This window comes from Microtus pennsylvanicus, chromosome 6, assembly GCF_037038515.1.
Source record: "Microtus pennsylvanicus isolate mMicPen1 chromosome 6, mMicPen1.hap1, whole genome shotgun sequence".
NCBI classification, from domain to species: domain Eukaryota; kingdom Metazoa; phylum Chordata; class Mammalia; order Rodentia; family Cricetidae; genus Microtus; species Microtus pennsylvanicus.
Window position 1 is genome coordinate 23,744,993 of NC_134584.1, and position 17,530 is coordinate 23,762,522.

Below are 17,530 nucleotides of genomic sequence, written 5' to 3' on the forward strand. Positions count from 1 at the left end.
TTCCCATAGCCAAGAGGATAACTATATGTTTTTCCTTTGGTTCACCTTCTTACTTAGCTTCTTTAGGATCACCAATTGTAGACTCCGTGACCCTTATTTATGGCTAGAAACCAATTATGAGTGAGTACATCCCATATTCATCTTTTTGGGTCTGGGTTACCTCACTCAGAATAGTGTTTTCTATTTCCATCCATTTTATGCAAAATTCAAGAAGTCATTGTTTTTTACCGCAGTATAGTACTCTAATGTGTAGATATTCCACACTTTCTTCATTCATTCTTCCATTGAGGAGCATCTAGGTTGTTTCCAGGTTCTGGTTCTGGCTATTACAAATAATACTGCTATGAACATGGTTGAACAAATGCTCTTGTCATATGATAGGGCATCTCTTGGGTATATTCCCAAGAGTGGTATTGCTGGGTCCAGGGGTAGGTTGATCCCGAATTTCCTGAGCAACCGAAACACTGATTTCCAAAGTGGTTGCACAAGATTGCATTCCCACCAGCAATGGATGAGGGTACCCCTTCCTCCACAGCCTCTCCAGCAAAGGCTATCATTGGAGTTTTTTATTTTAGCCATTCTGACAGGTGTAAGGAGCCCAAGCCGAGGTCCCCAGTTAGTTCCTTGGGCAGCTGAGGATAGGGAACCTGAAATGACCCTATCCTAGAGCAATACTGACAAATATCTTGCATATCATCATAGAACCTTCATCTGGTGATGGATGGAGATAGAGACAGAGACCCACACTGGAGCACTGGACTGAGCTCCCAAGGTCCCAATGAGGAGCAGAAGGAGGGAGAACATGAGCAAAGAAGTCGGGACCACGAGGGGTGCACCCACCCACTGAGACAGTGGAGCTGATCTACTGGGAGCTCACCAAGGCCAGCTGGAATGTGACTGAAAAAGCATGGGTTAAAACTGGACTCTCTGAACATGGCGAACAATGAGGGCTGATGAGAAGCCAAGGACAATGGCACGGGGTTTTGATCCTACGCAATGTGCTGGCTTTGTGGGAGCCTAGCCAGTTTGGATGTTCACCTTCCTAGACATGGACAGAGGGGGGAGGACCTAGGACTTACCACAGGGCAGGGAACCCTGACTGCTCTTTGGACTGGAGAGGGAGGGGGAGAGGAGTGGGAGGAGGGGAAGAAGGGTGGGAGGAGGGGGAGAAGGGTGGGAGGAGGGGGAGGGAAATGGGAGGCTGGGAGGAGGTGGAAACTTGTTTTTTTTTTCTTCTTCCTTTTCTCAATAAAAAAATAAATAAATAAAATAGAGAAAAAAATAAACACAAAGAAGAACTTAAAGAAAAATCAGGAACTCTAGAAAGCCAGTAGCATCCTGAGCCAAGGAGGCAAGGAGATAGAGAAAGCTGGTTTTAAGGAGCATTTGTAGCAAATGGGATCTGTGGGCATAGCAGAAGACTGCTACACAGAGAGCAGCAAGAATGCAGCATCAATACAGGGCTGCTCTCCTCCTCAAGTATCCTCTCTTGCTTCAGAAAAGTAGAGTCAGAAACTATGGAGATCCATACGGAATCTAGGGTTTGAATGCTGTAGGAGAGAATAGGGTGTAAAATAGCTGAGACTGAGCAAAAATGTCTGAGATGGAAAAGAGGAATTAGTAGAAAATAAAAGGCCCAGTTGAACACAATGTGACTGCATTGCAATCTTCACTTCAAGTTGTCTAATAGTGGTAACAAAACTGATGATAAAACTTTTCTTTATGGGAACTGCTGTATGCATGGAATTGTTTCATCTACCACGCTTTTGCTTTAAGTATTTTTTAATTCATACAAATGCATGCAATAAAGTGCAATTACAGCTCAATTAAAGTTCCTGTGCAATTAAAGCACATTGAAAATAAATGACACAAACCAAATCTTCGGTGTTGTTTTTGTTTGCATTTACTGGAATATTGGCTGTCCAAAGTACCAATCTGCTATTAGAGATACAAGGAAATATTTAAATTTGCTATGTAGCTTACTCAATGAATAAATTATGCTGTCATAGCCTCATCTGTGCCATGGAAATTGTACATAAAAGTCTGTGATTCGCAATGACACAAAGATGGTTAAAAATAAACATTTGCACATTTTGATCGAAAGATATATACCCTGAAGTTTTAATGGTGTTTTAGAGGATGCTGAAATTTGTCTAGAATGTTCAAAGTTGCCCTTATCAAAATCTCTTACTGAATTTTAAAATCTAATGCTGAACTGAATATCATCCTACATTTCCAGAGAAATAATGAAAGCCATGTGTTCACTGATCTTCTAGGTTAGAACATGTCAAAAGAAAATTTAAAAAGTGGCCTACTGGGCAATCAATATATTTTTAATTAAAATAGAATCCCACATCACCTTCACCGTCCCTTTTCTCCCTCCAGTCCTTTATCCATGATTGTTTTTGCTACATATACATATGTATATATGTAAATATATTCATGGATTTATATAGACGACCTCCTGAGTCCATTTTTGTTGCTTGTGTTTATATGGTTTTCAAGGCTGACCACTTTGTATTGGAAAGCCAATGGGGGATGCATCCTTGGGAGAAGCTAAGTCTCCCTCTTGCAGAGGCCTTTAGTTGTCCATACTTCTTTGTCTAGGGATAGCACTCCATTAAATCTCCCCCCTTCCATGTTTCATGTCTCTTGATATTGCTATTGTTCTTTTCTTGTTTATGTCAATGTTCCTAAGAGAGACTGTTTCACAGCAGTCTCGCTGGCATTCTGACTCTAACAATCACATTGGTATGTCTCCTGTGATGTTCCCTGAGCTGTACATACAGCCACTGTCATGTGGATGTATTCACTGAGACTGAGCTCATCTTGATCCTTTGATCTCTGCATTGTGTCCAGTTGTGATTTGCTGTGATGGTCTCCATTTGCTATAAAGAAAAGTTTCATTTATGGGGAAAGGATATGTAGTTAAGATGCACCTATCAGGGGGTGTAATTTAGAATGTAGTCAGGAATTATATGGGTCTAGCAAAACGGTTGTGATTGTTTTTTTTTTCTAAAGTCAGTTACCTCAATAACCCAAAATTTGGCTAGGTTTCTTAGTACCCAGTGTGATTCCCCTCCTATTAAATTGACAACGGTTGCTTGCCACCAACATATTTGTGCTTCTTATCGTACCTTTGTAGCTATCTTGCTGTGTTGGTCATTGTTGTGGATCATAGATGTTGTAGCTACTAAAGGCTACCAATTCCTTTCCTCTTTTTGCAGCTTGCTTAATATTTTCTGGTATTACGAAAGCTAGACCTCCAGAGAGAGAGAGAGACTTTCAGGCTAGATCCAACTGGGAAATCCAAATCCAATATCCGAAGGCTGAGGTCCCTTCTGGATTTAAACGGTGTTACCTCCAACCTCTGAGAAGTAAGAAGAAGGCTCTATCAATAGCCTCTACTCTTTGAGAATCACTGGATCTACCCTGACCAAACATTCAAATGAAAATTTTTTGTGCCTGGTGCTGGAGGTTTTGTCAGTCTGTGATTCTTGTGGCGAATACTGTCAGCCCATGAGTATAAATTCCTTTAGTGTGTGTGTGTGCGTGTGTGTATGCACATGTTGTGCATAAAATTTTGAGGTTATAAAATATTTTGATTACTTAAGACTTTCTCAAACAAATAAATATTTTATTGTATACTATTAAAATGTTAAAGATACTAACATCTATAATATTAGTAATACAGACGAAATAACAGTGTGGCTCCCATTTTTAGGTTTATAATTTAAATGAGCATTGGTATCTGTGGTAATAGGGGCAACGGGGCTGCGTCCCCAGCACCCCGGCCGCCTGCTAGCTTATGCCCCGAAATAATTACACAGACACTGTATTCTTTTAAACACTGCTTGGCCCATTAGCTCTAGCCCTTACTGGCTAATTCTGATATCCCGATCAACCCATCTCTAATTAACTGTGTAGCACCGGTCTTACCGGGAAAGATTCAGCATGTCTGACCAGGCAGCTTGCTTCATCGCATGTGTCTGCCCAGGAGAGGGGAGCATGACGTCTCTGAGCTCACTTCCTCTTCCTCCCAGCATTCTGTTCTGTTTACTCCACCCACCTGTGTTCTAACCTATCAGGGCAAGCAGTTTCTTTATTTAATTAACCAATGACCTTCCTCCATCAGATGTCAAAAAGTAAAAGTTCAAAAATTTAGGTAATAATTTACTAATATTCTCTAAGAGGAGGACACACAAAGGAAAAAAAGATAAAAATAAAATTAGTTGAAAATAATACATACACACACGCATGCGCATATACACACATATATAAATGTCATTTAGCCTTTCTGAATAAGAAATTATAAGAGAAATTGTTTTCAGAGAATGCAGGTAATTTTGTAGTGGTGTGTGAATGATCTTGAATGAACATCCTCCTGATGACATTAGGGAATCAATGAAGCCATTTCACCAAAGGAACAGTCCAATACTGTGAGGATGAGTTGACCTATTAGGGAAGTGAAGCAGAAAATAATACATCCACAGAACAATATGAGAGAGTGGATTTGAGATATGCTAGAAATACAAACAAAAGAGATGGTGTTGGAATCTTAAATTTAAAGAATTCAGAAATCCTCTTTGTTTAGAATAAGACAGTAGTACACAGAAAGAAATTAAAGACAAATCCACTCTCTTTAGCATGGTAACCAGAATGTTGCCAAAAGTACGAAAGCAAGAAAGGCAGTGAGTCAGAGATCGCTAAGTCCTTGGACTAAGAACAGCTCAGCACATAAAGATTCGCAAAAGAATTCGTCCAATTTCCTATTCATCAAAAGCCTTTCAGGTTGTGTGTTAACCTCAGGAGAGTGATAATTGTGATGGTAGTCACCAAAATTTCAAATTTTAACATTTAGTTTTTCAATTTTGTTTCATTTTATTTTGGAACATCTCCAGAATATCTTTATCACATTCATAGAGCATTGTCAATTGTATTCATGAAGAATAGCAAAGAAACAATATAGCTTTAATTGAACAACAACCAAAACTCAATTCTATTCTTGATGTATAATCAAAAAGTGTATTAGGAACAACAAAATCTAGAAAGTATGTGATCACCCTTGGGCTAACTTGGTGTTAAGTCCTTCATGTTAACCCTTTTTAGCAGGGTCCTAAAACCAGAAATAGATTTTTGAGTTTATAATTTTATTATCTTTCCCTTTTCCTTTCTCTCACCAAACAGTCCCACATGCCCATCCTTACTCTCTTTAAATTCATGATTTTTTCTTTATTTATAACACACATACATACACATTGTTAAACACACATATGTTTGCATGTGTGCATAATAAATTCATAAATACATCCTTTCAGAGCATATTTTACTAGATTGTTTATGTAGTCAGGACTGACCATTTACACTCTTTATTAGAGGAAGACTATTCCGGCTCAGAGAGAATTGCAGAGTGGGGACATAGTGATTGTAAGAGCCAGAGGAATATGGAGTTTGCTGTAATATTTTGCTGATTAGAAAGTTCAAAATTTACACCATTAAAACTTTACCATCATGACTTCCTAAACAAAAGTTGAGCAAGGATGACACCAATGATTTTTTTCTCATTATTTTTTTTGAGAACTTCAGGCATGAGTACTATATTTAGAATTGTATTGTACCTAAAAGATAATTACATATTTATGGATCACAGTGTGGTGTTTTGATACATGCATGCATTATGGAATACTCAAATCAGGTTGATTGGCATAAGTGTCATATACTGATTTATTTCAAAGATATTCCTAATCTCTTCTCACACTTTTAAAGTGGATGGCACATTATCATTAGGTATAATTCTTAGGCTGTGCAGTAAACACCATAAAATATTTCTTTGAAGCCTACTAACATTCTCTTGAATATGTCTACCAACTCCAAGACAATAGTAACATCATTCTCCTTTCTACTGCTGTGGTTTTAATGCATTAAATTGTACACATAATGGAGATTGCACAGAGTTTGTCTCTTATGTCCAGTTTATTTTGCTGAATAATGTGTTCTAGGTTGATCTATGTTAGAGAAAATTCTAAGGTTTTCTATATAGAAGAAGCTGGTAGACAGCGATAAAAAGAATTACTAATAAAACTAACAAATATAAGTGGATACCATGACCACGACTGAAAGAACAAATACTACTTGAATGTCATACTGATCAAATAAATCCATATATTCTATGCCATCAACAGTACTCATAACAGAAAAATAACAAATTCCTACAGGACAAGAGGAGATACTAAATAGCTAAAATAACCTTGACCAAAAAGAAAATAACTTGGAGCCATAACATTGCTAGATTTAGAAATATATAATAAGGCTTTAGCAACCAAAACAACTTGACGCTGACAATAAAACAGGCACAAAGAGCAATAGTTTAAACAGACCAGAAATAAATACACACAACTGCAGTCAATTGCTATGAAAATAAGTAAGAGGATTAAACCAAGGAAAAATAATATCTTCAATAGTGTTGGGAAAAGTTGGAGTTCTCATGCAGAATGACATAGAATAAAATCTTGTCACAAATACCAAAATCAACTCAAATTAGATAAAGAAGACTTAAATGAGACAGGGAGGGGAGCAGAGGAAAATGTAGAGCTCAATAAAAGTCAATAAAAAAATGTAAAAAAAAGGGGGGGATATTTAATTTTCTTACCTCATACAAATCATAACCTTGAAGCAAATTTGGGGCAATTATAAGCCAGGTTTATGTGAGCATGGTGGTCTGAGGGACAACAGCCGTGAGAACTCGTTTGGAAGTTCTAGCAGGGGAGTGCAGCTATTCCTAGATCCTTGACAGGCCTGTCCTCCTCTTTTTGGTGAAGTCATCCTCTTTGACTGAATTTGCAGCTTCCAGAGGAACACACAAAGCCTCCATAAATTCATATGTTTGAGTACTTGGTCCCCAGTTGATAAAACAGTCTGGTAAGGATTAGGGGGTGTGGCCTTGTTGGAGGAGATATATCAGTGGGGGGAAGTTTTGGGATTTCATAAGATTCTGGACACTCTCCTCTCCTCTTTCTCTCTGTTTGTTTCTCTCCAGCTTACAGAACAATATGTAAGATCTCTGCTGTTCTTGCAAGCGTGCCTTTGCCTGCTATCGTGCCTTTAAACCTCTAAAACTGTAAGCCTTAAGTTAAACGCTTTATTGTATAAGTTACCTTGGGCATGGTGTTTTATCACAGTAATAGAAAAGTAACTAAGGCAATAAGTATCCCCTAAAATAATGTTTAAGTTTATTATCTGCTACACTGAGTGTCCTGTGGTTCAAGGGTTCTGTAATGCAAACCAGAAGCAGTGATGGTGATAACTGTGGTGTTGTAGGTGACAGAGAAGAACAAGAAATTTTACTTGTTAAAAAATATTTACATCTTAAAGACAAATGGAAAATTCCAATTCTCTCTTTTTACTTTAACTGAAAGTTTGTCAAAGGAAGAAATTCTGAGAAAAAATATTTTGTCATACTAATCTGATATATATATAGCCATAAAAGCATTATCATCTTCTCCATGACTCAGAAGACACAAAGCATGTTTACGTCCTTTCTGAGTTGGTGCTAAGGAAAGGGCCTCTTTAAAATAATGCAAAACCACAGGTATTAAACCTAAGGTGGAGCCTAGAGCAATCATCACTAGGAGAAGACAATGCAGTGAAACTTCACACACTCTACAGGAAGATACTTTGTTTTGTGGTTGTTCTTAGGATGCTAAAAAAAAATGTGTTGCTAGTTTAGGAGAGGCATCACATATCTCTGGATCTTTACCTCTCTTCATAGTACTGTTTTAAAAATAAATGAAAAGAAAGGCATGCACACTCTTTGAAGAATGTGAAACTGTATATAGCCATGATCCTGTTGGCAGAGAGGATATTGAGAGCTCTTTCAGCCAGTGAATGTTTAGAAGACTTCCAATAAATTTCAATCAGTGTGCAAGGAAAATAGAGTTTGGGCTTGATAGTTCAAAAGAGAATGCTTAACATAGAAACTATTGAAGTTTGGGGTCAAGATTTAGGCAAACTATAGTTTCTCAGGAAGTTAATAGCTATTACATCCAACCCTGTTGCTATAGAGCCTTGAGGAGAGAAGTTGATTTGAAAAACTTGGGTTCTTGTTTCTGGAAGTGGCTTCTTGGATAAAAGACATGTAAGTACAGCCAAGAAATTAAACAACTGATTTTAATGATCTAGTACAGAAGAAAAAGCTTAAAACAAATTAACCATCTTCTTGAATACATGGAGAGACTTAAACATGACAAAGACATGTTAAATGCAAATACCATATATAGTTGAAATTCATAATTCCTTCTTATTTAAAATAATGAAGGAACCTAATAAAATTCTTCAAGAAACAACAATCATGCTATTGCTGGGTGGAATAATTATTTAAAGTTTCAGTATAGACTGAGAGCCCAACAGACAAAAGCACTTGCCACACAAGTCTGGTAATCTCTTTTGATGTTAGGAACACAGGTAGAAGAGCTGAAAACAAGGGCACATATCTGTAATCCTGGAACTGTTATGGAGAGATGATGGAGACAGGAGAGACATTGCCTTAACAAGATGAAAAGACAGAATCAGCTCCCAAAGTTGCTTGATGACTTTACTATTTGGTACTGCAGCACCTATTGATTGGCACTAATGCAAACACATCACTCCCCTCAGATTCACACCGAAACAAAAATACAAGAACCATAACCCCAGAGAAGATGTTACTGAAAGCATTAAGTTGATTAGACATTATACTGGCAACAGGATTTCAATGAAAGCACTTAAAATTTTTCTACCACTCAACCAGTCATAGTTTAGTGCATGGTGGCCATTACATCCTATTCTATACTTAATGACAATATCAGCAACACCGTACTATTTACCACCTCCAAAATATACTTTTGGATTCCTTTGCTTAAATCAAGTACCCTATTTACCCAGTTTTCACTTCTGAAATATCTTTCTTCAGCAAGTCAGGTCAGCTTGCCCAAGACAAATAATATTAAAATTTATTGGGCTCCTATTCCTCATGCTTGATTTCTTTGCCCAGAGTGAATACAGGGGAAGATGTTTGTTCTTAAGGCAGTTTGATATGCCTCGCTCTGCTGGTGCCCATGGGAGACCTGCCCCTTCCTTAGTGAATATAAAGGGGGTGAATTGAAAGGGAAAAACAAAACAGAAGGGAAAAGAAATAGGAAGGTGGAGGAAGGACAAGGAAAAGAAAGAAGAAAGGGAGTGAGGTCCAATGATGAACTTTAAGTTTCATCAATTATTTAATGGTTTAAAGAAATCTCTTCCCATATTTACTCAGGCTCATCCTATGCATATACATAGTAGAGAGCAGATAATTAACTTCTCTGGTCCTGAGAATCAAGGATCAGGGCCCAATGCCACATTTCTTTTATAAATCACGTTACTAAATTTATATATGGGAATTCCCTAAACCACAGCTGCTTCCAAATATTTATGAACTTGCAGCATAACCTCAGCCTTTGAATCAAATGAAGCTTCCTAATAAATATTAGGTATCATAAAATGAATCCCAAGAAAGAGTTTTTTTTTTAAACATCCTCAATGTATTTGATATCCACCCACACAATTTCCTCTTCAAACATTCAGGGAAAATATTGCCAAAATGGATGAATTGTCATGAAAGATATGAAGAACAAGTAGATGATAATGCCTTTTAAAATCTTGCTTTGTTCAGAAGCCCAAGACCTGCACCTATTTTCAGCAATGCAACAGATTCCTTAATGGAGAATACTGGGAGATGGAGAGGGAAAAGTAATGCAATTCAAGCGTCACTTGTGTGAGAAGTATATCTTCCTCAGTCTCCTAGGATTGCTCACCACTAGACTTCAAATAAAACCGTTACTGGAACACCAAAGGAAAATGCTTTCCCCTCTGCATATCTCAGGAGCTTCAAAGATAAGTAATGTTTCTCTTCTCACTTCTGACAACAATTTTCTGCTTCCACTCACACCTAATATCTGCAAGTAGACTCCTTTTCCAAATTTTTCCTTTCAGGGGAACACATGCTATTAGCTTCAGTAATGAAGTGAAGGCATAAATCACAAACAATCCCACACCAGTTTGGAATTATGACCAATAGAGAGGTTATTTATTTAAAGGGGAAAAACTTACAGATCACCGTCCCAGACAACAGCCCTCTCTGCAATCAGGAAGGGAGCCTACTCGCCGGAAGTGGAGCCGGAAGCCAGAGCATGAGCGAGGGCAGTTGCTGCTTTTTTAAAGAAAGAGAGACCAAGCCCCAATGGGCTGTTATCTCAGCAGCTATTGGCTGAAGGAGTGGAAGGAGCTCCTGCAACAATGAAGCAGGGTTTTTGTTTGTTTGCTTGTTGTTTTAGAAGTGTTGGAGTAACAGGAAGAATATATTGCAACGATTCATAAATTATAAATGCTTATGATTAGATGTTAATAATAATGGCTAAAGTAAAGTTGTAAAAGGAAACATGAAGGCACTTAATGAAGCGGATCAGAAGTTTATTTCAATTCTCTCTATAGGAATGGGTTCAGTAGAGTTGGACTGTTGCAGTAGATTTTCGTGCTCACATGGTTCCTTTGAATCTTCGTTGTTGTTTCAGATGAAAGGGTAAAAGAAAAAAACCCAGAGAAGTAGTATCTTGTTTCCACCGATGAATCATGAACTAAACAGAGCTGTGATCAAACATATTGACAAGTATTCACGGTCTAGAGACATTCTCTGTGACAGTCCACGTGAAGTAAATCCAAAACAATGGGCATCTACTCATTGAAGCAGAAGAAGTTTTCTTTTAAACAGAGGAGAAGCATCACTCTACACTTTAGTATATGCAAATAGTGGCTTCTTGGTGTGCTGTCAGGAGTCTGCTGCCCCACTGTTCTGAGCTCTTCTTATCATGTTTGCCTGAATAAGAGAGGCTATCTTCTTCTGTGTTATGCAAGGCAATTTATTTCATGTTATTTCACTTCTGCCTTCTGGACAATGCTAGAAAGATTTACTACCTCAGACCAAAAGGGCCTCAGCAGTATTTTCCTTCACAAAGAGTAGATGCCCAAGCAAGTTATCCATTTCACTCACAGAAAGGAGAAATACGAGTGGTAAGTATCAATTAGTGATCAGTGCCATCACCTATAAAACACTAATGTGGAAGACTGATAAATGTAACTGCAAGATGCTTGAGCATTAGGCAGTAGTTTTATCGGGTCCTTGAAGATTTTTACCAATGTAAAGATTTTTCTGCTTTGGAGGTCAAATGAAGTTGGCATTATGTTCATTGAACTCTAATAAAAAGGGTAAATTCTAATCTTTCCAAACGGATATGCATTAAATATTATTTAGAACATGAAATGTATATTTTCAGTACTGATTTTTTTAGCTTGTGTTTTTAACTGCTTGTGAGTGTTGTGTGTATATGTACTTGAGTGCAGTGTCTGACAGTTGTGGAATCACTGAAGATACAGGCAACTGTAAGCTATTTTATATGGGTATTAGGAACTAAAAAGGGGTCTATGGAAGAGTGGCATACACTCTTCTTAACTGCCTTCATTCCCATGTATTTTTTACTTGCATATAACATTTTACTTTTACAATTGTGTCTATTGAGTTCCATGATATATGTGCATGCACTGAGCAATGCTCAAATCATTAAATCATATCTACCTTCAAAGTTTAAGATTTCTTTGTAGGAAAAACATCCAGAATCATTTCTTATAGCTTGTGATCGATATCATTTGGTGAATTTTTAAATGTTGCTTCCTCCTGAGTCATTTTTATTAAGTTATCTTTTTTCCTATTCTAAAGTTAGGATGAGTGATGACCTAATAAGAATGTTTTATGTAATGATATCAAGTGAATTAAAACTAGAATTTTGCATTATATTTATAGCAGGTACCAAACAAAAGATGATGGTGGAGACTTATGGCTTCTGGTTATATAAAATAATAACTAATAGAAGAGAGAAAGTAAAATAAATAATTATGACACAAATAAGTATATTTATTTTTAATTAACTCCTTCCTCCTCTCCTCCCGGTTCTCCACACATGCTTTTCCTCTGTCTTTTCCCACCCACTTCCTCTCATTTCTATTCAGAAAAGGGCAGGCCTCGAATGGATATTAAAAAAACATGGCATATTAAGTTGCAGTAAGACTAAGCATCTGTCTTTATATTTAAGCTGGGCAAGGCAACCCAATATGATTAGAGTCACAAAAATAAGCAATAAAGTTAGAGATAGCCCCTGTTCCCCTCTTAGGAGTCCCACAAGAAGACTAAGGTTTGCCACTCTCACATATAGGCAGTGGACCTAGACTAGTTCCATGAAGGACCCCTGATTGACAGTTCAGTCCTCCATGAACTCCTAGGAACCCAGGTTAGTTGCTTCTGTGGATTTTCTTTTGATGACCTTGTTGGCTCTTCTGACTTCTATATTCGCTCTTTCCTATCTTCAATAAAATTTGCCTAGTTCAGTCCCATGTTTGACTGTGGGCCTCTGCATTTGTTTTCATCAGTTGCTGGATGACACAGCAATGTTGAATATTGGGCTATGTACCAGTCTATGAGTAAAGCAGAACCTTGCTATGCATTATTACTTTGACATTTTATTTCTCTGGTTATGTCTGGCTCTATCCTTGGTCTCTGGGCCATCCAGCCTAAAACCCAGGATAGCTAAAACAATCATTTACAATAAAAGAACTTCCAGAGGTATCACCACTTCATACTTCAAGCACCACTACAGGGCTAGGGTAATGAAAACTGCATGATATTGGTTGGCACCATTTGGAGTCCTGGCCTCCAGCTGCTCTCCCCTGCTAGACATCATTTCTTTCCTTCTGATTTGAGTTACTAAAGGCTGTGTCAAAGTTATTTACCAGCTCTGCTTCACGAGCATGTGTTGCCTTGGTCGTGAGGATCAGAAGATAAGGTTTTCACCTGTTGGCCCACTTGACTGTTGGGTATATAAGCCTCCATGGTGCTGTTGAATAGAGGGCTTCTTACCAGTGACTAGAGGTCCGTGTCCCTGTGTGTGTGTGTGTGTGTGTGTGTGTGTGTGTGTGTGTGTGTTTCAACCTCCAGCCCCTTGCCCGAAGCTCGGAAGCTCACAAACTGTATGGTAGTGCATAGAGTGCAGACAGGCATTGTGAGCTGCATATATTGGCATAAAAACACACTTGTATATAATGCAAACAAGTCAAAGACACATACATAAATTCAAACATCTATGGATACCTGACTTTCAACAAAGAAGCCAGATTTATACAATAAAACATAGAAAACATCTTCAACAAATGGTGCTTGCATAATTGGATATAGTCATGTAGAAAAATGCAAATAGATCCATATCTATCACTCTGCATAAAACTGAAGCCCAAGTGGATCAAACACCTCAACATAAATCCAGATACACTGTGCTTGAAAAAACAAAAAGTGGGAAACAAACTTGAAACCACTGACACAGAAGACAACTTCCTAAATAGAACACCAATAGTGCCGACACTAAGATTGATAATAAATGGGACCTCGCGAAACTAAAAACTTCTGTAAGGCAGAGGACACCATCAATAGGATAAAATGGCACCCTAGTGAGTGGGGAAAATCTCTCCAATCCCACATCCATTAGAAGACTGATTTCCAAAGTCTATAAAGAATTCAAGAAACTAGACATAAAAAGTATAGTATTTCTTATTAGAGACCAGAAGTGGATGCCACAGGCTTAATGTGAAAGGACTGCCCAAGGAGAAGAGGGAGAAATTCTCTCAGTGAGCAACCAAAATGTATCAGTGGCTAGCACAAAGAAAAGAGAGAGTAGAAAAGGAAGCCCAGCACAAAGACAGGGGTGCCTGAGCACTTGAACTTGCATCTCAGGACAATATATAGTTGCCGGGTAGAACATGGCTCCTAGAGGAAAAGTGGGAGATGGGAAGATGGTAATTTTATGCACACAAATAATTGTAAATCTTCCTATGAAATCAACAGAAAGCTACTAATGGATATCAAAATGTTACTTCAGGATAATCAATCTAAATAGGGTTGTTTATTAAAAGTTATACTTATGTATTACACTTGTGCTGACTTCTGCAACTTCGGAGTCTAGTAGACACCAAGAGTGACTAGCGATTTCCACTCTCTGATAAAGTTAGTTCCTCAAAATTGTGTCAGAAGAAAGTCAGACAGACACACAATGTGGATATAACTTTGTGGACTTACATGTCTAAACTGTCAATTCTAAGGCTGGGCAGTGGTGGCGCATGCCTTTAAACCTAACATTCAGGAGGTAGAGGCAGGTGGATCTATGTAAGTTCAAGGCCAGACTGATCTGCAAAGCAAGTTCCAGGACAGGCTCCAAAGATACCCTGTTTTGGAGAAGAAGAAAAAAAAAACCCTGGAATTTTCATATAGTTATTTCTCTATAATTTAAAAATAAATTAATAAAGAAATCTCAACTCAGAAGGATAATACCAAAGAAAGCTGCCAAGACCTATACAAGGTCATTTCTAGCCTCTACCCAGAACTTCCCTATGGCTTTCCATGCCACAGAGAACATATTAAACCTGTTTGTCATTGCTGACCAAACGTCAATAACAAGCCAGAAGAGGTTTTCTCATCTTACTTCTGGTCACTTTCTGTTTACTGCTTAGATCATGAAGTACAAATCATTAGGACAGGGGATCTTTATGCAATGTTCACATTTAAACCTAGCACTTTATAAATGTTCAAAACATTTTGGCAAATGAATTTTGAATGTATGTGGGCTGTGCAAAGCAGATGTTCAATTATAAACTGTATTGTTCTGCTGTCACATTTACTGGGGGAAGTTATCTCAATTATACAGATATTGAACGTATTAACACTGATTTTCTTCCACACTCTGAGCTACCAGCATTATCCAATTAGTCTAGAAGGTGATAGTGCATCATCCCAACTTCATGTTATTTTAAAGTATCAAGATGAGATACTGAGAAAAACTGTGGGAGAAGGCAATGGATCTGAAATGGCTTGAGCATTTAGTGGCCAAAAGAGACAATTATGAGTCAATTCAAAAATACTTCTACTTAATTTGTTCTTAGAAAATTAGAATATCTTATATTTATATAAAATACCTGGGGTTTTTGCATTGCTACTATGACGTGAGAAAAATAACTGCCAGATAAGCTGCATCCTCAGGACGGCTGCACTCAGCTCACTTTACCAGCAGTTATCCAGCTATGGAATCCATTACATCATCATGGCACAAGTAGTTAGCAGTGTTAAAATAAACAAACTTCTGTACATATCAAATGAGTCAACTTCTTAAAAGAGTTTTGTAGTATGGAAGCCGCTTGTTCATATCCCAGCTGCCTAGACTTTCAAAATAACCATACAGAAACTGTATTAATTAATTTACTGCTTCACCCATTAGCTCTAGCTTCTTATTTGCTAACTCTTACACCTTAATTTAACCCATCTCCATTAATCAGTGCATCACCATGAGGTTGTGGCCTACCAGCAAAGTTTCAGTGCATTTGTCTTCGGTGGCAGCTCCATGGCTTCTCCTTAACCCCTCCCTTTCCCAGCATTCAGTTTAGTTTTCCCTGCCTAACTGTGTTCTGCCCTGCTATAGGCTCAAGCCAGCTTTCTTTATTCATTAATGATGATCACAACATACAGAGGAGAATCCCACATCACAGTTTGGTGAAATGGAGGATGGGAGGGAAGAAAGAAGGAAAAGATATGAAAGATGCAGAGACACATAAAACAGGTTCAAGGAAAAAGAAGGTGTCCAGGCTGAGACAATTAGTAAAAGCTGTGACTGTGTCACTGTGAGATTAAGGAGTATTTTCAGTACTAGGATAAGTGTGCAAATGTTTTTGATTGATTGAGTTATACAAATAGAGGTATAAAAGGACTTCATCTGTTTTAGCATTTAAATCAAACTATGCTTCCAATTGTTGTTTGATTTCCCTTAAAATAATATTAATGTGACAATAATCATAGAGAATCAATGAGAACATGATATACATAATAAATGCATTTTAAGGAGTTTTATAATGTACAAAGATAGAAAAATATTACTGTTTTTATGTTGTATTCCTTAATAAAACAACTCAGTTTTGTTTTGCTGTTTGGGGCTTTTTTTGCCTCAAAGTATTTTGGCCTATTTGCTTTGATGGACATAATTTTGGGTTTCTTGGGTTTGAGATAGGTATGGGGGACAGTGGTTGTTTTAGGATTTTTTTTTTTAAGAGAAAAAGAGAAAGTTAGGGAGGAAGAATATTGGGAGGACATCAGGGACAAAGGGGAGGGAATAAACTTGATTAAAATATCCTGTATAAAAATTCAGTAAAAATCATTTAAATAAAAATCCTAGCACAGTTTACAAGTTATTAGTAAAATATATCACTTTTTTAAGAATATATAAATTTAGTTTTAAAAGTCTCCCTACCTTGACTGTGTCTTTTTAGTTTTGTTTTTTTAGAAGTGAAAGTATCATTGTTTAAGAACTAGAGGAATTAAAGATATTAAAACTCTAAGTTCTTAAATTTTGGATTATGCTGATGATTTGTAGCTTAATCCATACATTAATACTATTAAGGCACACTAATTTCCTACTTCAAAATATAGTACAGAAAAATGGCATCTCACAAATATATTTACCAAGTCTTCAATAAATAAAAAAACTAATTATTAATCTTTTAGGGTGTTGTAAATGCCCTTGAAAACCATACCCACCAATAGCCACAGCTATTGTCAAGTAGCTAATCTGTGCTGTAATCTTGCTTGCTATTTTTTGGCTGTAAAAATATTTAAAAACTACAGAAAGTAAATATATTAAGTTCCTGTATCTGAGCTTGGACAAAGGGACATTCTGTCTCCAGAGTAACTATAGTGTTCCAAAGACGAAATGAGAAAGCAGAAGGAGTTCTAGAATTTACTGTATGCCAATTGAGTCTATTCCATTTTGTCTTTAGCTTTAAGTTTCTTATAGTATTAAAATAATATGCTAAGCAATCTCCCCCCCCCCTTTGTTGCTTTTTGTTGAACTGCACAAATGAACCGGTGCTTCCCACTCAGTAGCATGGCAGTCTAGTGTGTACCGAATTTGTTGACAGCTTTGCTTTGTTCCCACACACATCCAGAACTGTTATATTTGTACCGTAGTTAAATAATGTGCGTGCTAATTTTCCTACAAAATCCTGTATTAAAAAAAAACCTCTTTGGTTTTTAATTCTTTATTCTTAGCAGTTATTATCAAAGAAATCTCTCTAAAACTCAATAAGAATGCTTCCTCTGAGTAAGGCTCCTTATGTTCCCAGGTATTCTTAATACTTCACATCATTTTCTTTTGTAAAATGCATTGAAATTATTTTCAGGTGAGCTTTTAAAATATTTAGCTTTGCTTTTGATTTCAGATACTGAAATTTTTACTCTTACAAAATTTTACTCTTCACATTTCAATTATGCTTATGAGGTTGTTATGCAAAACCCCAACCAACAGAAAGCAAGTCTACTGCAGCTCTGCCCTGTGGGGCAGCTGTGAACTTTCACTTAAGAAGATTATGACTCAAACAGTAA